The sequence below is a fragment of the Pseudorca crassidens genome, chromosome 3 (genome assembly GCF_039906515.1).
Source record: "Pseudorca crassidens isolate mPseCra1 chromosome 3, mPseCra1.hap1, whole genome shotgun sequence".
Taxonomy (NCBI): domain Eukaryota; kingdom Metazoa; phylum Chordata; class Mammalia; order Artiodactyla; family Delphinidae; genus Pseudorca; species Pseudorca crassidens.
In genome coordinates, this window is record NC_090298.1 from 145,056,152 (window position 1) to 145,082,541 (window position 26,390).

General features: G+C 48.2%; 1 long non-coding RNA gene across 3 annotated transcripts in view; it reads left to right on the forward strand.

Moving 5' to 3' along the window:
* Positions 1–25,964, forward strand: part of LOC137222109 (uncharacterized) — a 44,401-nt gene extending 18,437 nt beyond the window's left edge. For 2 of the 3 annotated variants that reach the window (XR_010942330.1, XR_010942331.1), the window contains exons 2-4: positions 17,622–17,754; positions 21,491–21,600; positions 25,361–25,963. This is a non-coding gene — a long non-coding RNA (uncharacterized lncRNA). Of the gene's footprint in view, positions 1–17,621; positions 17,755–21,490; positions 21,601–25,360 lie in introns of all 3 variants that reach the window. The other variant, XR_010942332.1, reaches the window with a different exon arrangement.
* Positions 25,965–26,390: the final 426 nt, after the last annotated feature.

The window sequence follows — 26,390 nt, forward strand, 5'->3', positions numbered from 1 at the left end:
CAGATGAAGAAACTGAGACCCAGAGAGGTTAAGTAACTTGTCTAAGGTCACACAGCCTGTACACAGGGATCCCCCTGGTCCCATGAGCCCCACAGTAGGTCTGGGGTTGAGAATCTCACCTGGAGCACAAACCCTCCTTCTCTCCTCAGGGAATAAATCTTGAGGGGCATGCAGTGAAAGACTGAGCAAAGTCTGTCTAATTAACCAGTGCAGGGGCCTCCATGCAGAGAGGATGGACCTTTGATCACAGCCCACAGGTGACAGGACAGGAACTCCACCCATAAAGACAATTGTGTCATTCAGGCCAGCGGCACTGACAAGCAGCTTACTGGAGCTTGCTCTCATCAAGTCAGGTTATTACAGGGCGTTACTGTCCATAAAGGGCCTTGGAATGAAGGTGACCGGGGAGAGGCCTTTTTAGAAATTTCTGAGCCAACTCCCAAAACCTTTCACCAGCTTAGGGGGAAGGGAGCTCATGCTTACTGGGTTCCTACTTTGTGTCAAATGCCACGCTGGGTGCTTTCCTTACATTATTCCATCAAATCCTCCCCCCAACCGTGGGAAGCGGGTACTTTTGCCATGGTGAGCCAAAATTAAGATGCCATCCATCGTAAGGTGCGTTTCGATTTCCGGCACACAAACAATGTGAACACACGTGCCTTGTAGACTCGATGAAACCTGGAATTATCCTCATCTTACACACAAAGATGCTCAGGCTCAGAGAGGACAAATGATGCTCCGTTGTGGGCGGGGGAGGTCCTCCCAGCTGCTTGGTCTGGCTCCCCACCCTCTCCACTGTGTGCCCAGCCACCAAGCCTTTCTGCTGTTCCTTCTGCTTAGAGCATCCTTCCCAGTCATCGGCCCCACTCCAGCCTGGTGAGACGCCTGGCCCAGACATGACCCCCTCTCTGGCCCTCCCTGGCCTCTGCGCTCTGTGGATGAGCCTCTGTTGGCAGCCTGACCTGGAAAGCGGTTCATCAGTTCTTCCAGGGCTGTGACAGTCCGGTTCCCCATCGTCTGTCAGCCGTGACGTAGATAGGATCACCTGAGGGGCTTCGTTCCTCCTTGTCATGGACTATCAGACCTCAATGGACTTAAGAATCACAAGGGGGAGTGTGTCTGTAATGCAGAGTTCTGGGCCCTCCCCTTAGAATTCCTGATTGGCTAGGTCTGGGTGAGGCCCCAGAATCTGCACTTCTACAATCCTGCCCTGTGATTCAGTTGTGGGAGACTTTGCAAACCGCTGCTCTAAGCTTTAGAGTCTGAGGTCGTCTGGACTGGCAGGATGGCCCCCAGGGAGGTTACCCCTGTGAACTGAGCAATCAGGACCCTCTAGTTGTAAAGTGGGAAAGCAATACGATAACAAACATACCTGCCCCAAACGTTTATTAGTAGATTACACCATCCCACCCAGGCTGACCTACCTGTTTATCCCTACTGGAGTCAAAACTTACCCCTCCTAAATCAACTGTACTTCAATAAAAAATAATAATAATAATAATAAATAAGTCACGGGGATGTAAGGTTCAGCTCAGCATAAAGAATGTAGTCAATAATACTGTAATAACTTTGTATGGTGACAGACCGTTACTAGACTTATCGTGGTAATGATTTTGCAAAGTATTTGAACATCAAATCACTATGTTGTACACCTCAAACTAACATAATATTGTATGTCAACTAAAATTTAAAAAAAAAAAAACAGAAAAAGAAACTTACCCCTCCTATCCATGCATTGCTTAGAGTTCTGGTATTACTGGTAGAGTTCCGGCTCCTTGACACCCTGGCCTTTTTGGGGTGCCAAGGTAAAGGTGTACAGTGTAGGTGCGAGTGTTCACTGCTCTGTGTTCACAAGGGCTGTCGGGAGATAACACCTTCATGCAAAGGAGCAACGCCAATGGTGGAACTCTAGGCCCGGTTGCAAGCCGCTGGTAATAGGACTAACAATGCTCCTGTGTATGTCCCTGGCACTTGGTACGTGGTCCAGCAATAGTTTATAGAAAAAACGAAGGGCCCGGGCCTTCCTCCTGAGCTCTCCTATTTACAGCCTTGCATTGATGTCCTTATGGCTCCTCAGACACCACTTACCAAAACGCAAGGCTGGAGAGGTGAGTGCGAGCCTGGATGGTGAGAGCCCTATAGGCCTGAGAGTTTGCCTGCTACTCTAGGATAATGGGGATTTTGAGCAGGTGGCAAAGGGATTGGAGGACAGAGAGAGTGGAGACATGTACCTTGGTGAGAAGGCCGTTGCAATATTTTCTCCAGCCATTCATGGAGTGTATTCGGGTGGATAAGGAAGGTCCCTGCCTCGGAAAGCCCACAGCCTGGACACTCAGCAGTAGCCAGAGGGCATCTGTCATGCTCTTCCAGGAAGCACAAGTTTATTTTATAATTGATGACAAGGCCGAAAGAATCTGCCCACTAGAACTCTCCTCTATTCTCGTTCTATATCTTAGAGGCCAATGACCTGGGGACTTTGATTCTCTTCTCTTCTGCTTAGAACCTCAATTTCCACCTCTGTAAAATGGGTATCAAATAAAATCTGCCTCATAGACTTGTTGGAAGATTCAAAGAAGGAAACAGATATGTAACCATGCCTGGAGTGTAAGTGGCCTGTAAGGGTTAGGGGTGGGGACTATGTCGGGGACATGCTAGTAGAAAGAAGGAGAGGGGCAGACATTTCTACTAAGTCTCTCAATGAGTAGGAAGTGCAAACAGATCAGAGAGACATTTGAGAAGGAGGTTGATTTTCCACAAGACTGTACTGTGTGGTTGTTGCCCCAGTGCCTTCTACCTTCCCAGCCAGCCTGACCAAGGCAGCACCTCCAAGCTTAGAGATAGCCCCATGCAAACTAAACCTCTCACCTGCAATAATCTTTTTTCTCCTCAGGACCTAGAGTCTCTTCCCCACAAATCTGATCATGTCATACTTCTGCTTAAAACACTTAAGTGGTTTCCTACCATCTTGGTGTCAAACCCCAGTTCTTCCCTATGGCCTTTTGACCTTTGCATGGCCTGACCTCTGCTCATCTGACTTTATCTCGTCCCTCTTGGTTCTGCCCATAGGATCTCTCCCTCCAGGTACCTGTTCTTGGTCCATTCTGTTTCCTTTGCCTGGAATGCTTCCCACCCCTCCTTCTTCCCCTGGATACAGCCCTCAGACCTCAAGGAAGCCTTGCCTTTACACCTTCTCTCTCTTCTCTTGCTCTGAGCAACCTCCCTCCCCCATCCCACCACACATACACTTTTCCTTTGTGGAACTTTTCAAGGGGACAAGTATGCATTTATTCATGCGGTTATTTAGTTATTGCTCCTCCACACTAGACTATGAGCTCACATGGGCAGCAACATAATCATCTGTTCAGTGCAGCATCCCTGGCTTCTGGCACAGGGCCAGCATGTAGTATGTACTCAACGAATGCTGGCTGAATGAACAAAGGACAGACAGAGCACAGAAATCATTAGGGAGGAAGGACCTACTATGTGCACAGAGCTTAGTCATGCAGAGAGATCCAGATGGGTGAGGGGAGGCTGGGAAGAGACCAACCTTGATTCCCTAGGCCAGTGGCTTCCACAAAGGACTCATTCAATCCCATGCAGCCCCAAGGGTAGGGGACTTCTTCCCCATATCTGAGTCAGAGAAGCCTGGACCCACTTCCTCGGCCCGCACACAACTTTCTGTGTGACCTGGGCAAATCCCTTGGCCTGTCTGGGCCTCAGATCCCTCACCTGGGAGATCATCACAGCTGCCTTCTGCATTGTCAGAGGTGAGCAATTGGAGGCAGATGCTGACCCTGTGCCCGGCACACAGTATGTGCTCAATAAACATTCATCCCCTCCTTGTTGCAAATAAGCTTGTAATTTAATCCATCAGGAGAACCTGTTTATCCCAGGATCTTTCTCTCTTCACATTAGCTAGTAGGCTTTAAAAATCCCATTAACACCATATTTTTAAAAGCTGTGTTCTTGGGAGGAGGAAGGGAAGGGAAGACATTTCCTCGTGAATTTGATTTAGTGGGAAATGATCTTTGAGTTAGGAAATTCTTATTTGGGGTCCAATCGCATTAACAGTGAAGAAGGCATGATGGGAATGGCCAGTGGACCAAGGCCAGCTCTCGCAGCTCAGGGTACGGGATACAGCCCGTGCACCCATGGTGCCTACGGTTCTGCCGTTACCATCACCCTTTGCATTAACTGTTCTCTCTAGAAGTCCCTGTAGAAAAATAGCTCTTTGGTCATAATGGGTCCCTGGGGGGATGCAGTGGGGTTGGGGAGACACAGTGTGTGTGTGTGTGTGTGTGTGTGTGTGTCTGTGTGTGTGTCTGTGTGGAGTGGGGGGATTTCGTGTTACGCCTGTAAAGCGTAAACCTCCTCTACCTGAAAGAAGCTGATAGAAAAGCGGAGAGGGACCCACACACAAAGAAAACAAGCTAGGGTTTGTTTTTCCACAGCTTAGGAGAGACCGTGAGTCAGCGGGTGGATCAAGAGGGGGAAGGTTCCAGCTGGAGACGCTCAAAGCAGTCCTCGGTTCTCTGAGGGAGATGCATGGGAGCTGGCCTCAAAGCTGGAAGGCACCCCCATGAGTCAGTTCTAAGGAAGCACCAACACCATCCTGAGATGCCATTCATGTCATAAAAAGGAAGTACCTACTACATGCCACACAGTGTAACATGACGACTGCTTGGCACCTGGTGTCTGATTTAATCCTCACCACAGCCCTGAGAGATGAGGGATATCATACTCTTTTTATAGATGAGGACCCTGAGGCTCAGAGAGGTTAAGTCACTTACCCAAGGCAGCACAGGGAGTCAGTGGTGGGGCTCTGGGGGCTGTGAAAACTACCTACGGACAAGCTGACAATATGCAGAAAAAGCCCTCAAAATGTGCCTGTTTTTGACCCAGTTGCCCCACTTTGAGAAACTGAGGAATATAATCAGGCAAGGGCCACCACCTCAGCTCTGTGCATGTTCTAGGAAGCGTCCTTCATCATGGGAAAAACTAGAGGCCATGTTTCAGCCATGAGGAATTTGTGAAATAAGCTCTAACAATGGAATACTATGCAGCCATTAAAAATAACAGATGCATGCTGTTTACTGATGTCAAAAACAGTCACAGGGCTTCCCTGATGGCACAGTGGTTGAGAGTCCACCTGCCGATGCAGGGGACGCGGGTTCGTGCCCCGGTCCGGGAAGATCCCACATGCCGCGGAGCGGCTGGGCCCGTGAGCCATGGCCGCTGAGCCTGCGCGTCCGGAGCCTGTGCTCTGCAACGGGAGGGGCCACAACGGGAGGGGCAGTGAGAGGCGTACCGAAAAAAAAGAAAAAAAAAACAAACCAGTCACAAATGGCAGAGCCAAGATTTGAATAGTCTGTGAAGTCCCTGGATCCCAGGTTGGGCTCAACCACTGATCAGCTGTGTGTTGTTGGGCCATCGGTTAACCCTCCGGGCCTCTGTTTTTTTTAATTTTAAAGTGGGGATAAATCAAGAATTATAGAGCTTTTATAGGCATTGTAAGAAGTAGATGAGTTAATGTGTGTAAGCACTTAGAATGGCACCTGGCACACAGCAAACCACCTGTAAGCAGTAGCTATTATTTCCTCGGTTGGGAAGTTTGAGGCCATTATTTCTTCAAACAGTTTTTCTTTTACTCACCTAATTACACATATATTAAGCAGCTTGAAATTGTCCCACAGCACCAGTGGATGCTCTATCCTTTAAAAATAATTTTTCTTTTTGTGTTTCATTTTTGGTAGTCTCTACTGCCGTGTCTCCATATTCACTAATCTTTTGCCATGGAGCCCATCCAGTGTAATGTCTCAGAAGTTGTAGTTTTCATCTCCTGAAGTCTGTTTTCCATCTTCCAAGTCTCTGTTTAACTTCTTCGACATATGGAATGCAGTTATAATAACTGTTTCGATGTCCTTGTCTGCTTGTTCTAACATTCATGTCAGTTCTGGGCCGGCTTTCGTTGATGAATGTTTCTCCTTACTATGGGTTGTATTTCCCTGCCTCTTTGCCTGCCTGGACATTTGTAATTAGATGCCAGACATTGTGAGTTTTACCTTGTTGGGAACTGAATATTTTGTTCTAGGATGAAATTCAATTATTTAGAAATGGTTTCATCCTTTCCAGTCTTGCTTTTAAGATTTGTTAGGTTAGACTAGAGCAGTGCTTAGGAGTTAGGGCTGATTGTTCTCTACTACTAAGGTAAGATCCTTCTATGTGTCCTGCGTGTTGGTCCGTGCATCACAAGGTTTGCCAGTCTGGGTGGTGCGAACGGGCACTGTTCCTGGCCCTGTATAAGTACCGGGCACTGCTCCATCTAATTCTTTCAGGTAGTTTTTCCCCCAGCTCAGATAGCTTACTTGCTGTGTGCACTGGTCAAAGGAGGCCCCCTGAGTTTCCCTGGATGTCTCTGTCTCTGGAGCACCCTCCTGTCCAATACTCTCTTCTGGAAACTCTAGCCACTTGGGACTCCCTGGGCTCTCAATTCCATCTCTTCAAATCAGAGAGACCATCGAGATCTGCCTGGTTTCCACCCCTCGCTCTGCCCCATGCTATGGTCTGGGAACTCTCTAGCCAGTGAACCTGTCCTCCTTTGTTTCCTGAATCACTGTTGCCTCCTGCCCAGTGTCTTGAAAAGTGTTATTGTGTATAGTATGTCCCGCTTTTTTTTGTTTCAGGTTGGAGGGTCAATCCAGATTCTGTTCCTCTATGGCGGTCAGAAGCAGCAGTCCCTGCATTAGCTGTGATTAACGACTATTATTAACCCCATGCTCTAGTGCCTTTTTCAGGGCCCAGGATCTTTGGCAAGGGGAGACACAGAGAGGTTAATTGACTTGCCCAGGTTGCACAGCGAGTAAGTGCTAGAGCCAGGATTCGCACTAGGCTTGGCTGATTTGAAGTCCCTTCCCTCTACTCCAACTATTGCCTCTGGGCAGAGAGCTGGCCTGAACCGGGGGTGGCTGAGTAGCAGTGGGGCAGGAGGCCGGCCTCGTGCTTCAAGCTTTGGGATTCACAATCACCAGCTGCAGGGTGGGCTGGGACTGAAGGCCAAGCTGAGGCAGGACAAGGCCTTCGCGGGTTCTGGAACCCAGGTTAGCTGTCCTGCCTGTTCCCTCCATCCCCTGGACCTTGGTGGTGTGGGAGTCAGGAGTGGGGCTTGCCAGGCCTCTGCAGCTGGGGTGGGGTTCCCAGTACAGGCAGCAGGCAGAGGCGAGGGCGGCACGAGGGCCTGTGTGACAGCTACCCTTGTCCTCACCTATGGGGCAGGACCCCTTCTGCGCCCTGCACGGCTGTGGGGTGGGCTGATGAGCAAGGGCCTCCTCATTCATCTGTGTATGGAAGGGTCAGTGGGTTTGCTGCTGATGAGAGGATGGAGAAGGGAAGGTAGAATGAATTTCCAAAGACTGATGATTATGTCTTAGCCATGGCCATCCTGCAAGAATCCCTCAAGTCTAGAAGGAAACCATGTCCTCCGGCATCAGAGAACCTGCATCTAAAGAAATACCTGGGCAAGCATCCTCGTCTCCCTGAGCATCAGTTTCCTCAACTGTTAAATATTCTCATCATGATTCAAGGCTTAGACACAACAGGTATCTAACCTGGATCTGCCCCAGAGGAGGTACCTAGGAGCTAGGAGTGAAAGAATTCACTGTAGGAATGAATGAATGAATGAATGCATATTTGATCACAAAGCCACCCTGCCTACTCACCTCCCCAGGCTTGCAAATCTCACACAATATCTACCCTCCCACCCTCACCTCCCAAAACCCATGCGACGGAGGCTGGTCACTAAATTCCCTGACCTCAAATCTGCCCTGAAAACCCCACAGCAGGAGTCAAGGGATGGCAGCCTTTACTCGAACTCAGCGGTTTTGCCGGCTTCCCCTCGGGACCCTGGAGCTGGGAAGCCATTTTTCCTGTTATCACCATAAAATCTTGTTTTGTTCCAAATGGAGGCTCTTGACCTATTAGAACTGATGATCCTGATTCTTGCAACACGCTCTTATTCCTCTCAAGAAAAGACCTCACACGTGAAACAGGTTGCCATTTTTCTGAAATAGAATATCGTACTCGTATGCAGAAAATGCAGAAAAGCATGAAGCAAAGGAAACCCAAAAAAAATAAATAAAACTTGAAAAAAGTCCTCCATAGTCTGCTAACTAACAGATGGTCCTCCATAGTCTGCTCCACAGTCCTGCTAACACTTTAGCCTATATATGTCCAGCCTTTTTTTCTGTGCTGGAGTTAGAAAGGTGCTGAGTTACATTTTGATGAATGTATTTTTAAAAAAGTTTAAGGAAAGCATGCTCCTAACAAAATCTCTATGGTGAAAAGAGTTCATAGTGAGAAAGTAAGTTCATCTTCCAACCCGGCCCAGCCCCCCTCTTTGCTTTCCCTAGAAATAACTCATGCTACATCTTGTAGAGACTTCCATACAGTCTGTCGTTATGGAAGGGGGTGTGTGTGCGCATGTGTGAGCACACATCTGTGTGGTTGATATCAGAATGTACCTACTGTACTGTAAATACTTCTTCACTCAGCCTCCTTTGGGAATGTGTTCCCGTGTCCATCAATCAACGCTCCTTCCCACACACTATTCTATTTGTTGGCTGCCCTTATTTATGGAACCCATTTCCAATTGTTGGGCATTTCAGTTGTTACCAATTATAAATCATCTTGACCACCCAGTGTGTTAAATGGGTAAATGTTAGGCTGTCTGGGGGAGAAAAAAGCCCTGATTTACGGTGCTTGCCCATTTCTATGGTGTAAATATTCCCATTCCACCGTGGCTGATTTTAGGCTACTGAAGACCCCAAAGGAGCACAGTCCGTGGAACCCTGTGTAAGCAGCTTCCAGCACACCAGAGCCCCACCGATGACCTTTGGGACCACCTTGGTGCATATTCCTAATTCCTTCCTAGGAATAAATTCCCCAAACTGAAGGATTGTCAAAGCATATGCTCGATCCCAAAGCTGTGGATGAGCAATACCAAAGTGCCCTCCAGAAAGACGTTATCAGCGTATGCTCCCTCAGCCTAGTGCTAGAGATCCTTGCTCATCTCACCCTGCCCCTCCAACCATGCCTGTTATCCTGTCTTTTCATCTCTCCTGTCTGATAGATGAAATAATTGTAGCTCATTGCTAGTTTCATTTGCATTGTTTTGGGTGAATAACTCTTTTTTGCAAGCTTATAGTCAAGTGAAATTTTATTTGGGCAACTTTCAGAACATTTCACAAAGTCTCTGGGGATTATCAGTGTCCGAGAAGCAATTTGAGAACATGGCTTTTCTTGCATGGCTTTGTTTATGGATGAGATCTAACAGGAGATCCATTCACTCACCAAACAGCTTCAATGCTTTGCCCAGAAGGCACCTTACTTGCCATGTTACTCAATCTCATTTTGTCCCAGTCACTCTGCCCCCTACACCCTCCCTGCTCCTACCTTTGTCTCAGGCAAATACATCTGGAAATACCAGAGCGTCCACTCAGCGTGCTGTGGATACAGGTGCCAACTAGGAGCTGTGCTCGGGGAAGGTGGAGGTGGGCAGTGTGAAGTATCTGAGGCGCTTTACAAATAAAGGAGATGTTCTGGAGAGGCAGCTGTGTGGCCTTGGACAAGTTATGTCACCTCTCTGAGCCTCAGTGCTCTTATCTGCAAAATGGGCGTAGGGGGTGAGGTGGCAATAGCACAGGCTATGCAAGATTGCAGTGAGAATTAAATGAGCAAATGCATTTTAAGTGCTTAGCACAGGGTCTGGCATCTGGTAGATATGCAACAAATAACAATCATCGTCATCATCAATCATTTTATCACACTATCAGAGTGCCTTGTAAACCACAGGGGTATATACAAATGTGAAGTAGTACCATTACCATCCTCCATGTTTCTTCTAGCCCCTATGCTCTGATCAGAGAGGTCACCATAGACCTCACATGTCCAGTTCCAAAGCCAATCTTCTCTGGAATGGACTGGACCCCCTTTGAATTCCTTGAACACAGTGCCTTCATTTGACCAAACATGACTTTTCTCAGAGCAGAGCTAAAGGCTTCTTCAAGGACCTTCCTCCAATAGGTCCTTTCTGCCTTTGCTTGGGTGGGGACAAAAGTGTCTTAATGGAGCTCTTACCTCCTGTCTCCCCCAGCCAATTTGTCCAGCCCAGATGTCTTCATGAGTCTTTCAGGACACAGCCTTTAATCCATCCATCCATCCATCCATCCATTCATCCATCCAACAAATTGATTGCTTATGTCTGTTCTCAGCTACAACACAGTATCACAGAAATCCAGGCATTTGCCAGGGGTTCTACTTTCAAGCAAATTTAAAAAAACAACCACACCCAATTTTACCCTGACCATCATGATATGACCGTAGCCATCTCTCCAATTTCATCTGCTACCACCCTCCCCCTCATCCACCACATTCCAGCAACACAGTCAACTGATAGTCCCTGGAACACACTCAGCTATTTCCCTACTCAGGGCCTTTGCCCATGCTGTTCCTTGGCCTGGAGGGCTTTTGTCTCTCCTCTTGGCCTAGCCAGTTTCTTTTCATCATTTAGTTTCCAGATTAAATGGTATTTCCTCCAAGACCACTTGCATTGCCCCACCCCAGCAGAAATCATGCCCCCTTCATGATGCTTCGTTCACAGACTTATCATAATATGTGAAGTTGTGTTTTCTCTGTGTTTTTACTCATTTAAAGTTTGTCTCTTCTGGAAGAGTGTAGGTTTATGAGGATGGGGATCCTGCTTGCTGTGCTCATAGTGGTGGGACTGGAGCTTAGGACTATGCCTGGCAGCATACAGCCTCAAGATAAATGTGTTGAATGAGTGAGGCAATATTTAGCCAAAGCTCAGTGAGAGAAACAGTATTGAGCAAGAATTGCTTTCAAGACAGATTGTCCACCTTCCTTTCCAGATATTCTCCAATCTTTCCTGGAGGCAGCCAGATGGCAGCCATTTGGGAATGGCGACTCTCCATGGGAACTGGGGCTGCAGACATGAAATGTGTGTTGCTGGGAAAGTGTAACTGCGTAGATGGATGGGATAAAACATGAAATTTCTCCTGTGCCTACTTCGAGAATGTTGGTCATTACACACCATCCACACTTGTGAGAATTCTTGGGAGAGATTCTTGTCTTAGAACCACGAGATGGATTAGAGCAGAGGCTCTGAATTTAGATGGTCTGTATTCCAACGTTTGTTCCACCAACCGTATGACTGGGGACAAGTTGTGGATCTTTCTTTTACCTGTTAGTGAGGATAAAAATAGTGCCTCCCTTGTGAGAAGTAGTAAACACCTAATAGAGGCTAGCTGTTATTATAATCCTCCTGGGTAACTGGTTTGTTCAAATGGCATGATCATTGTGATTTATGTCACTGACCAAATTTCCCTTTTCACACTGGCTGCTAGGAAGCTCAGCATCACTCTTGTTCCCCAACCATAGCAAATTTCTAGAACCTCATGTGTGCTTTTTTTAAGTGAGCTTTAGTTGTGGTTTCATTTATGTCCCAGCTTAGTCATTTGTTTCTTCACTTGCTCTACTATTTATGTGTGTAGCTTGCTCTAATTTATGTGTCCTTGGAGACTGCCATTAATCTTTGCAGTAAGAGCTCTGGTATCTTGTATGAGAAGTTTCTGCTTGCATGTGGCTACTTTTTTCTCCTTAGTGAAATGATAGTGCATTCTAAGCTGAGTGGATGAGCTGATAACATGTTAGAAAGGCGAGGAACTCAAAGAAGCCCCCTGCCTTAGCCCCAAGAGAGGATATAGCTGACCCAGGAGATCTCTGCTCTCTCAAGTGTCCATCAAACTGAAAACAACTCCATGTGAGAAAGGTCGGTGACCAATGGGCACGTTTCCTGTGCTTTAAGACCACAGAGAACAGTGAGGATGTCTGGAAGAAGGAGATGCCAACTAGGGGGAGACTTTGGTGGTCCAGGAGCTGCCTCATTGGTTGGCCAACATGAGGAATCAAGTTCCATATTGATTCCTGGGAAGGGTAGAGATTCCAGTGGCTAATGGCTCCCTCACCGACATCTGTGTCACCCTCTTCTTTCTGGATTCGGAGGACCCAGATCATATATTTCGTATCTTCTCATGAAAAATTGGACCATTGGGCAACTCCGGGCCCCTAGTCCTATATGGCAAGCATTGGTGCCTCTTCTGATGGGCACAGATCTTTGAGTGTTGTGCTGGTCCCCACTGCCTGGCCTGCCTCACCTGCCCACTACCTCTGCCTGCCCCAGCGGGCATCTGATTACGGTGGCCCTGGTTATGGTGAGACCTGGGCAGTTTTCCTGTCTCCTTGGAGACTTTTGCCACCCTGGCCGACCCTGGCAGGCCCTCGTCCTCTCAGACACCCTCTGTTTTCCCATTTGTAAGTTGTAGTCTTCTCCGCGGCAACTCCAGTCCCTTCAGACAGCCATCCTCACCCCACCCCATTCAGCCAAATGTTTCCTGTCCTTCAGACTTGAGACGTCTCATTTCTGGAAGCGCTGCCAGGATCCCCAGGCAACGCTGTCCACATGCCCTCGTGTTGTTCTGTAATTATTAACCCATAGTCCTGCCACAGATCCATAGACCTCGCACCCGCTCGGGGCTCAAAACATGCTTGTTGAATGAATGAATGAGTTAGGGAATGAACCAAAGCATGAGTGAATAGATTAAAGCTGCCCAAGTGTACGTGGGCCCAAGGAGCAGAACCCAGAGTTGAATATGGGACTCAGAATCCTGTGCTCTCCTACAGCATCACTCGGCTGGGAGACCCTGGCCCACCTGCTGTCCCCCTGACTGTCTCTCCAATGTCAGGCTTTGACCACTGAGCCACTGTCAGCCTGGCCGCCCTCCCCAGGCTGATGTCCAGGGAAGAAAGATGTCACAGCACTGGACAGTCACACAAGGGCCCCTGCACCCTCAGCTGGCTTTGCTGAGAAGAGCCGCCCCCTCCCCCTACCAAGGAGTCTTTCTTTTCTCCTCTCCTTCCCCCCTCACCCAGTCCTCTGTTTAATTGCTGTTCCAGGGAGCAGGAAGAATGTCGTAGATGGTGGGTCTGTTTCTCTGGAAGACTGTGAAGCCGCATTAAAATATGTGCTCTGTGCTGGGGCCTCTCTCACGGCTTAATAAGGGGAGTGAACAGAGGAAGGAGGAAATGGGAGGGGCAGACAGAGAAGGGGACACTCAGAAGTAGAGAGAGAACACAGAGAGTGACAGAGACTCAAAGAGAGATGGAGAAAGAGAGAATCAGAGTCAGAGTAAGAAACAGATGAGAGAGAGAGAGAGAGATGGGAGGAGGATTTTGAGCTCGTGGCCATCGCCACGTTCCTCTGATTTTCAGCATTTTTCTAACGGGCCCTGGACAGAGATTTACGAGGGTTTATCTTAAACATCTGCAGCACGAGGCTGACAAGATACACATTGCATTTATTTTCAGGAGCAGCCAGTGAGCTGTTCATGGAAACCCAGACGGGCCAGGGCCCCGAGGCTGCTGCCCGCCTCCCTGGTCCCCTCTGTTTCCGTGTCTTCTCCGAGATGCTGGCAGGAGACAGGACTGGGTTTCCTTCACAGTTCGTGGGTTCGAGTCGCCGAGGCTGGGAGAAGGCCCTTTGCGTAGACTGGGCTGGTTTGCAGTGGGTGGGGATGGGGCTGGGTGGGGGGGCAGCCTGGCCTGCGGAGGAGGGACGCCAGGATGAGGGATGCCTAGAGAGATGGGGAGGAGGTAAGGAAAGTTGGGGAGCAGCCCAGGGGCTCTGGAAGGGAATGTTCTGTGAGTACAGACTGTACGTTTAGTCATCATCGCTAGTCATATGGTGAGAGTCATCAGTCCCCCCATTTCACAGACAGAGAAATGGAAGCTCAGAGAGGGAAGGGGCCTGCCCAAGGACACACAGCCAGGGGGAGTGCGTATCTGACCACTGGCCTCTCAGTGACCATTCCCTGGGTCCCTCTCCCAGCAACTCCTGTTTCCATTTAGGGATCTGAGTGATTCGGGGACGCTGACTCCACTCGGAGTCTGGGAGGAGCCTGTGAGCCAGCCTAGACAGGGGTAACCATTCTTCCCTTCTGGCAACAGTGGCTGTAGCAGTGGGCAGGAGGCAGGGTGGCAAGGATCATGATGCCTGACCAAGGGGCTTGGACAGGGTCATATGAGGGCAAAGATGTCTTTCAGGAGGATCCTAAGCAGAGCCTGGAGAGGATCGGAGTGAAGGGGTAAGGTGGGGTGGGTGGTCAGACCAGGACATGGGTGACAAAGGCAAACATTCAGATATCAATAAATCCAGTTACCAACGTGCTGTCCCAAGCCAGGGTGTGACTGATTAAAAATAAATAATAAACCTACATACAAAGCCATAGAGAACACATAGTCTAGCTGCTCACCCATTTGACAGATGGAGAAACTGAGATACAATTTTATTCAGTACTGTGTGCTCAGAATTGTCTTAGAGTAGTTCATCAAGAAGAGTGGGGTGGGGGTCTTAATGATTTCCTACACACCATCCTCTACCCTCTCTCTATCCTAGTTTTCACTCAACAACCTGCCCAGCTCCCCAGATCGTCTACCCTCCGTGGAAAGCGGACACTCATCCCAGACTTGGGTTGGACCCTATTGCCTTAGGGCCCCTGGCAACAGTAATCGGTGAGGGGGAAGAGAGAGCCAAATATACCTAATCACAGTGAGTCTCCAGAGTCTTGTTTGGAAATGCTGGGACAGAATGCTCTTTCTGACTTTCTGGATTTGTTTGAGGATGCGTGAAGATTCCTTTTCTGGCAGATGTTAGAAGCCATCTGGCTACCAGGAGGGAAATCAGCTTAAGGATGAAGCTTACAGACACACAACAGAAGGTAGAACTGAGAGAACAACTGAAAAATGGAGTCGGAGCCCTGATCAAGCCTCACCCGAAGCTCACACACTCTTAATTCCCAGCTACGTGAATCGATAAATCTCTTCTCTTATCCGCATCAGCTTGAGTTGGGGTTTTTTCACTTGTATCTTGAATGATGCATGTGGTATAGTAGGGTCAGGCCGCAGACCTGAATTTCAGATCTAGCTCCAGGTGTGGGATCTCTGGTGGGTCACTTCCCTCTCTGAGCCTCAGTTTTCTCACCTGTAAGATGATGATGGCCAGCCCTGATGGACTGGGCTGTTGGGAGAGACTAGCATGATTGGCACCTCTAATGTAATACTTGGCTCCAGGATTGCATGCTCTGGGACCTTGCCCTTGGGCTACTGACCAATCTTGCTTCTGGGCTTGTAAGAGGAGCCTCCTAAAATCCTAGCCCATGGGCCTCGGGGAAAGCAGCTTCTTGGAGCAGGGGTTGGAGGTACTCTGATTCGGGCCCGGGGGACCATCCAGGAACCTGGGTGCAGCGCCCCAGCTGGCTCTCAGGCCTGTCTCTGGTAGGCCAGGTGGCCAAAAAGAGTTGCTTTGCTAGGTTTTTAATGGGAACTTGATTCCAGGCCCAGGGAGAAGGACTTCTTGACCTGTCCTCTTGGAACTTCAGGGGCCTCTACACCGGCCCTCACAGCCCCAAGGCCTGCTTCCCAAGGAAGGCTGGGCCAGCCCAAGGTGACCAAATGCGGGGCGGGTCTTTGTTTTCATCATGAAGGCAACACAGGTGGTGAAAACTTTACACCCTGTACTTTATGTTGAGACATAGAGTTCCCTCTGTGTGCAGCCCCAGCGCCTCTCCTCAGAGCATCCCTAGCAGACAGTGAGTTGGCGATACCTTTCCAGAGCATTTAATACCCAGACAAGCATACTCACGTATGTCTTTTTTTCTCACACATGTAGAATCATACTATAACTGCTTTTCTACAACCTGATTTTTCAAAGAGCTTTATTGAAATAGAATTCACATACCATAGAATTCACCCATTTAAAGTGTACAACTCAATGGCTTTTACTAAATTCACAGTTGTGTAAGCTTCACCATAACCAGTTTTAGAATATTTTGGGTACCCCAGAAAGAAATCCCCAATCCTTAGCCATCACCCTCCAATCCCTCTATACTCCCATCCCTAGGTAAACACTAATCTACTTTCTGTCTATACAGACCTGCCTATTGTGGACATTTCATATAAATGGAATCATACAGTACGTGGTCTTTTGTGACTGGTTTCTTTCATTTAGCATCATGTTTCTGAGGTTCGTCCATGTTGTAACACGTCTCAGTACCTCTTTTTATGGCTGACTAATATTCCATTGCATGGATAGACCCCATTTTATGCATCCATTCCTCCACTGGTGGACATTTGGGTTTTTTTCTACCTTTTGGCTATGATGAATAATGCTGCTATGAATGTTCATGTACAAGTTTTTGTCTGGACATATTTCTCTTGGGTATATACCTAGGAGTGGAATTGCTGGGTCATGTGGTATCTCTTTGTTTAACCATTTGAGGAACTGCCAGACTGTTTTCCACCCCAGCTATATCATTGTACGCTCCCACCAGCAACGTATGAGGGTTCCAATTTCTCCACTTCAACACCAACACTTGTTATTATCTGTCTCTTTGATTCTAACCATCTTGGTGGGTATGAAGTGGGAGCTCACTGTGGTTTTGATTAGCAACCTGGCTTCTTTTTTTAACTTAATATATCTTGGTGGTGTCATGGACCCGTTTCAACCTTTTCAATACTCCCACAGTATTCCTCTATAAGATGTATCCTATTTAATCACTCCCCTATTGATGGGGACTTGGATTATTTCCTGCAAAGAACACCTCCAGGGCAGGGGAGGGGTCCTGAGCAGGTTCTTCCCAGGCCCCTGGAAGGGTGTTTGGAGGAGAACTCCTAGCCTCTGGCTAGAATCGCCTCAGTGGCACAGAGAGAGGGCTCCCTGCCCAGTTCTAGCCCAGGATCTGCCCCTGAAATGCTATGTGACCTTAGGGCAAGTCACACAACTTCTCTGGGCCTCCTTTTCCTTATCTGTAAAAAGCAAGGCTTGAACTAAGTTCCCCGGCATCTTGCTTTCCTATCCCATAGCCTCCTTATTCTGACGATCACCCTTATCCCCTTGGCAGATGCATTGAAAACATTTTTCCTTGCCATCCCTATCACAGACCCTCTGCTATAGTTTCATGGCTTCATTTGCCTCTCCCAGAACTCTTGAGACAGAGACCCTGCTGGGCTTATGGTCTGACTGGAGGTTCAGAAAGGTTCAGAGAGTGTAAGTGACCATCCCACGGACTCCCAGAAGGTATATGGACTCTTGTACCCATTTTACAGAGAGGAAAACAGAGGCCTAGAGAGTGAAGTGGCCTCCCCATGGACACACAGTGGGACAGAGGTGGAACAGGGGTTTGAATCTAGGCCAAGGACATTTTCTTGGCAACTGTGCTCATGCTCTTGTGTTCCAGCCTGCTCACTGCAGGAGACAGGCTTGCACTCAGCTATTCTAAAAATGGTGAAAGCAAGAGGCCAGCCAGGCCATGCATGGGGAGGGGACAGGATGGCGAGCCGGTGCTGGGGGTACTGGGGAATGATGCACCATGGGCCTTTGAAATAAAGTTGAAAAGAAGACCTGATTTATAAATAGAAAAAAAAAAAAAAAAAAAACCAAGGTAAAATGACAGCTGTCCTGCTTTTTTTTTTTTTTTTTTTTCTTTTTCCCATAGTTTCTGCTATTCCCAAAAGCCAGCTGGTGAGGGGTGCTGCCAGCTTTGGAGGTTCCCTACTCTACCTGCGACCTGGTCCCCTGCTTCTCCCTAGACTCACCATGAGAGGACAGACACCCACAGTGGGTCCCAGGTAAGCTCTGCAGTGGCCCCCTAGGCTGCCCCTTCCTGGATACCGCTGCACACATGGATGAGTGGATGAGAGAATCAAGGATGAAGGGACAGGTTTTTCCCAAGCTTCCTTGCCAGTGAGATCTTCCCTGGTCACTCCATGTAGAATTGTCACCCCTCCCCTAGATAGTCAGCCCTTCTCCCACCCCCAGCCCTGCCTCTACTCTCTTTCCTCCACAGCACCTTCCACACCTGATGGACCTTGAAGACCTTCTCCATTCATCGTTGCCTTTGTCCCACACTAGTGCAGAGGCTGAGGGTGGGGATCTTGGTCTATTTCATCCTTGGGCTGGGCCCAGCACAGGCCTGGTCCAAAGAGGGTCACCTCCTCTCTCCATCCCCCTCCTCACTGGTCTCCCTCCCTCCAGTCCATCCTTGGCATCTTCTCTACAACCAGAGCGCTCTTGGTAAGATGCAAACCTGACTTTGTCATTCCTCAGGTCAAAACCGTTCTCCCTGCTCAGAAGGAAGCCCGGGTTCTTTAACATCTTTGCAAAGCCCTCCATGATCAGGCCCTGCAGACCTCTGTGGCTGTCCCCCACCCCAAGCTGCCACCAGCCTCCGTTCACTCCTGGCACTATGCCGTGTTTCATCTCACGGCCAAGGCTTTACCCTTCCTGGGGTATCTGACTCCTACTTACCCTGGGGTCCAGAACCCTCCTGCTCCAGGAAGACTTCCTGGACCCAAGGCTTAATAAATGCCTCCTGGGCCCCAGACATTAAGAGCCTGCTCATTTTTCTTGGTCTAGCTGTGGGTACTGTGGGGGCAGGAACCATACATTTTCTGCCTCTTCCTGAAGCCGCTGACCCCGCCTGCGCCTGACATATTAAAGGGGCTCAGGTCATGGCTACTGATCTGTATCAAGATGAAATAAACTGAACTGAACTGAACGAATCCAATCAAAGGGGTCCGTCTAACTGGAAATGTAAGATAAAGCCATATAAAGCAGTTTTGAATTCACATTTTTGATCCACATGCATCTAAGATCCTCATTTACAGATGGGGAAACTGAGACCCAGAGATAGTAAATATCAGAGTCCGGATGACATCCTCTAACTTATTTCTCCCAGTACAAGATATTTTTTTTTTCTTTCTTTTTTGAGACTGTGGCTACAAGGACCTCCTGCTCCACCAAGCCTTCTGGCCTTGTAAAGACCCTGAGGCAGCGTGGGGGGGAGGAAAAGCTCAGAGAGGTAAAGTGACTTACCCAACATCACACAACTAGGAGGAAGCTGAGCTAGGAATAAATTTGAGATCCGTTTGACTCCAGAGCCCCTCCATACACTGTAAAATAATGCTCATAACAAAGGGTAGGAGGTGGACCTAAAATGATATTATTCTGAGATTCTGCCTTCAGTCTACGTTTCCTAACCTTACCTTGGCTGTTGTCAACGATGCTGCAATGAACATGAGAGTGCAGATATCTCTTCGAGATCCTCATTTAGTTTCCTTTGGATGTATACCCAGATATGGGATGGCTGGATCATATGGTAGTTCTATTTTTTATCTTTTGAAGAAACTCCATACTATTTTCCACAGTGGCCTCACCAATTAACGTTCCCACCAACAGCGTATAAGGGTTCCCTTTTCACCACACCCTCACCAAACCTGTTACCTCTTGTCTTTTTGATAATGGCCATCCTAAGAGGTATAAGGCAACATCTCATTGTGATTTTGATTTGTATTTCCCTGATGATTAGTGATGTTGAACACCCTTTCATACGCCTGTTGGCCCATTTGTATGTCTTCTTTAGAAAAATGTCTATCCAGGTCCTTTGCCCATTTTTTAATCAGGCTCTTTGGTTTTTTTCTTATTGAGTTGTATAAGTTCCTTATGTATTTTAGATATTAACCCCCTATCAGATACATGATTTGCAAATATTTTATCTCATTCTGTAGGTTGCCTTTTCAGTCTGTTGATGGTCTCTAGTGCCCATGCTTTTGGTGTGATATCTAAAAAAATCATTGCCCAGACCAATGTCAAGAAGCTTTTCCCTCAGTTTTCTAGTATTTCTATGGTTTCTTATGTTTAAGTCTTTAATCCAGTTTGAGTTGATTTTTGTATATGGTGTGAGTTAAGGGTCCATTTTCATTCTTCTACATGTGGATATCCAGTTTTTCCAACGCCCTTTATTGAAGAGACTAAGCTTTCCCCCTTGTATGTTTTTGGTACCCTTGTCAAAAGTCAGTTGACCATAGATGCATAGATTTATTTCTAGGATTTCTATTCTGTTCTATTAAGACTAATGTATCTGTTTTTATGCCATTACTATACTGTTTTGATTATTGTATCCTGTTAGAATGGCTATTATCAAAAGGACAGAAGATAACAATTGTTGGAGAGGATGTGGAGAAAGGATAATCCTCACATACTGTTGGTGGAAATGTAAATTGGTACAGTCATTATGAATAAAAGTATGGAAGCTCCTTAAAAAAATTAGAAGTGGAAAAACCTTATGATTCTGCAATTCTACTTCTGGGTATATATCTGAAGGATATAAAATCAGTATCTCAAAGAGATATCTATACTTCCATATTCATTGCAGCTTTATTCATGATAGCCAACATAAGGAAACAGCCTAAATGTCCATCGATGGATGAATGAATAAAGAAAATGTGGTATATATTTACACAATGGAATATTATTCAGCCTTTAAAAAGAGGAAACCTTGCCATTTGCAGCAACATGAATGGACCTAAAGGATGTAACGCTAAATGAAATAAGCCTGACACAGAAGGGCGAATACTGTCTGATCTCACTTATATGTGGAATCTAAAATAGTCCAACGCATAGAAGCTGAGAGTGGAATGATGGTTGCCAGGGCTGGGGTGGGGAGGGCAAGGGGGAAATGGAGACAAGTTTGGTCAAGGGGTACAAAGTTTCAAGTATGCAAGATGGGTAAGTTCTGGAGATCTTATGTACAGCATGGTGACTCTAGTAAACAATACGGTATACTTGAAATTTGCCAAGAGACTAGATCTCAGGTATTCTCACCACACAAAAGTTAACTACACAAGGTGATGGATATGTTAATTAGCTTGATTGTGGCGATTTTTTTCACAATGTATGTATATCAAGATGTATGTACACCTTAAATATATACAAGTTTTATTTGTCAATTATGTCTCAATAGAGATGGGAAAAAAAAAAGGACTCCAAGGACCACACCCTCTGAACAAGTCATCACACTTCAAGGATATATGTATACAGAGCAGTCATGGTATACAGTAGATTCTCATGATTTGCGGTAGTCCTGTTCTAAGAAGTCACCCGAACACTGAATTAGCAAATACTGAAAACATTGCTTCTAGGGGAAATACAGGGTGAGGGGCCTGCGAGCAACTGGTCACTACATTTGATCAACCAATCAGTACATTACCCTGTTTTATGTGTGTTTCTGTTTAAAGACACCTTATTTAATATATGCTGTTAATGAATTAACACTGAACCCACGGCCAGTGGCACTATAACTCATGCCTGAAGGAAGCTTATCTAACACATGTATTTTCTTCATAAGACACATCCCAACCGTCTTGAGCTTAGCATCACTGGACAGCACTTCAGTGCTAGCTTGGGGGGCCATGTCAAAAAGCAGAATCACCACCAAAACGCACAGAAATGTGGAAAACGTGGCACGAAATAGATCGCAGAAAGAGCTGAAACAAGAAAGAAGCACCTCTCCTTGTTTGCCCTCAGCTGGGGATGTCCGTGTGGGGTGACTCACATTTTTTGCTGCTCTGCGCGTGTCTGCCAATGACCACGAAAGTGCCGCAAGTATGGACTTTTGAGACTGCAAATAAATTTTGGTAAGTAGGCAAATTCAAAAGTATGGAATCTTTGAATAATGAGCATCAACTGCGTGCCAAAAAGCTGTTGATGGCAACATTGTGATAACACAACCACCGGATATGGCCTAAATGCCAATTCGTAGGGATGGATTAGGCCGAGGTTTCTCAGACCTTGGCACCATTGACATTTGGGGCCAGATAATTCTTTGTTATTGGGAGTGGGGACGCCGTCCTTTGTCTTGTAGGATGCTTAGCAACGTCCTGGACCTCTATCCAGTAGTTGCCAGGAGCACCCCACTCCCTCCAAGTTGCGACAACCTAAAATGTCCCCAGACACTGTTGAATGAGAACCGCTGGATTAGATAAACTAAGAGGCAGCCGCACAATGGAATGCTGTGTGGCCTTTCAGAAGGATGGTTTATAAAATGACTTGGAAAGATTTCCATGACATTTTTAAGTAGAAAAAAGAGACGGGTGGCGAAAACTGGATGTAAACTAAAATCCCATTTTTACACACGTAGAGAAAAGAGAAAATGAGAGAGGACGGTGAGTACTTTAATGCTTTTCTGCTGAGCAAGCATGTTCCAGGCCTTTGCACCACAACAAAGTCTTGAACCTGAATTTCAGGGTCTACTGCAGACACAGACTTGAGGGCCACAGCGCTTGCTGCCCTGGACTCAGACCCTTGCCTAGGATGGTTTGGGATCTAGAGTCAAGCCTTGCTCCTTCCTCGTACTCCCAGCAGCTGTCAACAGCCCCTTGCCTGGTATGCAGGACCTCTCTGACACTGGCCTGCTCCCCACCTGTATCCCCAAGGCTTCAACCTGTTCTCCGCCTTACAACCTTGGTCAGTGGTTCCCGCTCAGTTGGGACTCTGACCCTCTGCTCAGCTGTGGCCAGCACCCTCCCCTGGGGACAGGATCTGTCCCTATTACCAGTCCCTAACTGGGGTTACCCTCAATAGATCAAAAGCCCTGGTATAGGCCATGCTCCCTCTGCCCCCCAGCTGAGCCCTGCCCCCAGTCTGGATGCCTTGGTTTATCTAGACAGTTCCCCAGCAGACCAGAATTCCTCTTCACCATCTTCTGGGGCCTGTATATGAACTGATGCAGCTGCACCCCCCAGGGAAGAGCGTTGGCAGCTGGGCTAGCTGGCCCACCTGTCCCCTCCAGTCTCGACAGCCTCCAATGGCCCCCTCAGACATGGTGGGCTCTGGAGCTACACAAGCCTAGACTCCGATCCTGCCTTGGGCACTTACAGCCTGTGTAGCTTTGGGCAAGTTGCTGTCCTTTCCTGAGCCTCACTCTCCTCATCTGTAAAGTGGGTTCGTCTCAAAGCTATGGGGAGGGATGGCTGAGCTAATGAGTGTAACCACATAGTACGTCCTCCATCAGTGGTAGCTTACAGGGTTTCTGTTTGAGGTGACGAAAAGTTCTGGATAGTGGTGATGGTTGCACAACATCGTACATATTCTTACTGCCACTGAATTGTACACTTTAAAATGGCTCAATGGCAATTTTTATGTTATGTGTATTTTACTACAATCAATCAGTCAATCAACAGTGGCTCCCTTCAAGGCCCTGTTGCAGAGTTCATGCTCTGGCCTGTCCGGGCTTAATCTTTGGACGCCTTCGCCTCCTCTTCCACGTCCACGTGCTCCTTAGAAAACTGCCCTGACCTTGAAGCTGACTAAGACATCCTGTTTTTCCCTCTTCCTGGAAGGCCCCGCCCCTCCAGAGACCTTCCACAAGGCGGTCAGGCGGGGGGAAGGACCAGAGGAGGCACAGCTGACCCTCCTTCAAGCCCTGTGACTACAGCTGGCAGCCTGAGAGGGGAGGACCCCACCCAGCCCAGGAGTTTGGAACGAACCCTTTGTCTCTCAGGGCGGTGGCTGTCAGCAGCTGGGGGGTCCACCTCAGGGTCCGTAGCTAAGCCTGGTCTGGGGAAGCCCCTGCCTCTGACTCTGCCCCAGAGTCTCCTCTGTCCACAAGCCCCCTCAAGGCAACCTGTCTAAACCAAGCTCACCCTCACCATCTCTGCCACTTCTTTTCTCCCGGGTTCCCATACCCAAGAGTGGCACTGTCCACTCAGCGGCACAAGCCCAAAACCCAGAGCCCGTGTCTCCCCTTATGACCTCACTCCAGACACCCAGGACCCCAGAATTCTCTGCCCACATTTCCAGGGCCTGAGCCCATCCTCCTGAGGGTGGACTGTATCACTGGCATGTGGGTGCATCCCTAGACCTGAGGGGTGGACGAGGACAGCTGTTTGAGGCAGGGTAGGACGCTGCTTAGAACTTGGAAGTACAGGCTAAATCCACTACGTGGCGGGGGGCAGATGAAGGGAATGCAAAGAGAAGAGGGGCAGATCCTGGGCAGCAGCCTCTATAAAAGACTAGGGTGGGCCTGCCTTCACCACCCGGAGGAGGAGGAACTGTTTCCTCCATTCCCAGCTGCGCAAACTTCCCAAGCAGGAGGCGGGACCTGATCCCCATCTCCTGGCTTCAGAAGGGTGGCTTTATGTCAGCTCCTAAGTGTGTAATCCTGTGTGTTCAGTACATCCATTACTCCACTTATCTCTGTGCGTGGAGATAAGGCGAGGAGCCAGGCTTCCCACCAGCGAGGCTGAGGCTTTGCCTGATGCTACCTGGGAGGCACCCTGCCAAGAAAAAGAAAAGACGGCAGTAGATGCCCCCTGGGCAGCTGTCAGCTGGGGCTCACTCAAGGCATGGCTCACACTTCAGCTTTCCTCAAAGACTGAGGGAGCAGCTGTTGATCCTCCAGGCCTGACTGCTTTCCCCACCCCTATTTCTACTTGTACAACTGGTCAGCCTGCCCCATTTCTCCCTTGTCTCTCTGCCCCAGCCTGCTTTTCCCATCCATCCTCCGTGCTGCAGCCGGAGTGTACTCTCCAGAATCAGCTCTCTCCCTGCTGACACATTTTCAGGGGCTCCCTACTGCTCTCTGGATAACGCCCAGACTTCTCACAGGACACAGCCTTAGCTGACCTTGCCCAGCCGCTCCCCACCCCTCACCACACACTATAAGCAGAGAGCAAGGTCTCCCTCCCAGGGTGAGCTGGTCAGTGTTTTTGTGCCCTTGCAGCTACCATATCCTCTACCTGCTTTTTCACCTGGCAAATTCTCCCTCATGCACCGCCATCGAGACCTGTGAGGTGAATCTTAATAGCATCCTGACGTAATAATATCTCAGAGGCATCTCCATTAAAGAAGGCAGCTTCAAGTATTAGTCTGCTAATACTAGATGGGCCTGGGTGCAAATGCCAGTGTACTGATTATTGGCTGTGTGACCTGGGGCAAGGTACTTAACCTCTCTGTATCTATTTCCTTACGTGTAGAACGGGACCAAAAATATTGCCCTTATGGGGTGGTCATGAGATTTACATTAACGTGAGATAGGTATGGACTTGATCCTGCCATTGTAATGGCCCCAAAACCTACAGCTATGACCATATCGTTATTATTTTCTGCATCCAGAAGGAGACGTAGGTAGTGGATTCCCAGATGCAATAGGGAAGATCTAATCCAGGGCGTGAAAAACAGCAATTAGAAAAGGCACTACAGAACATCAGGTGAAATAAACAGATCCCAGTGGTGTGCACAGGAGAACTGAATCTTTGCAAAAACAATAACATATTTTTGATAGAGGGGAGAGCATCCCAAGACGTTGGAGTGGTTATCTCTGCATGAAGCAAATCTTAAATGATTTTATTCATTTATTTATTACTCATCTTTACTTTCTATATTTTTTCCTATGAGGGCTGTGGGTCGAATGGCGTCCCCCTACAAGATATGTTGACATCCTAACCCCTGGTACCTATGCATGTGATCGTATTTGGAAATAGTCATCTGTCCAGATGGAATCAGGTTAAGAGGAGGTCATCATGGATTCACGTGCACCCTAATCCAATATGACTGGCTTCCCTAATAAGAAGAGAAAAGACACAGAGACACACACAGGGAGAATGCCATGTGACCGCAGAGGGAGATCGGAGCGATACATGGACAGGCCAAGGAGCACTGAGGATTGCCAGCAGCGCCAGCAGCTAAGGGAAGGACAAGGAAGATTCTCTCCTAGAGCCTCCAGAGAGAGCACGGCCCTGCCGACACCTTGATTTCAGAGTTGTAGCTTCTAGAACGAGGAGGGAATGAACTCTTGTTGTTTTAAGCCACCCAGTTACTGCAATTTGTTACGGCAGCTCTTGGACTTGTCATACTTGTGTACTAGAAAGGGCTGAGAGTTTTAAAAAAGAGACAGGAGGAGGAGAGGGAGGGAGAGGGAGGGAGAGGAAAGCAGAAGCAGAAGCTTGAAGTGTGTCGGCTCAGGGCTCAGCCCAGAGGTGCAGGGAGTGTTTGTTGAATGAATAAATATATCTCTTTCCTATAAAGTTGTCCTCCCTGTGCTGTCCCCCACCCATCTCCTGCTCCAGCCCAGGGCTCCCTAGGCCTCCCTTGTTAGCCAGGAGCTCTCCCTCGAGGCCCTGCCCCATGCAGGCTGGCACAGGGCGGATGGGTGCGGGACTGAAGGAGCTGTGTGTCAGCATCTCCACCACCATCGATCTCACCGGGGTCCCTGTGGGACACGTGCCCTCTCCGCCTTCTCTAAGCATCAACCCTCTGCTCAGGCCTCTCAGCGGAGCCGTGGAGGGCATGGCCTTGCTCAGCTCTCCTTCCAGGAAGAGGGAACTGAGGCCGGGAGACTTTTAGCTGGATGGGGACTCTATCTCCAGCAGGGGAAGAAACAGCAGATGTCTGTCTTCTGTTCCCCCGAGTGACCCTGTGGGCCTTG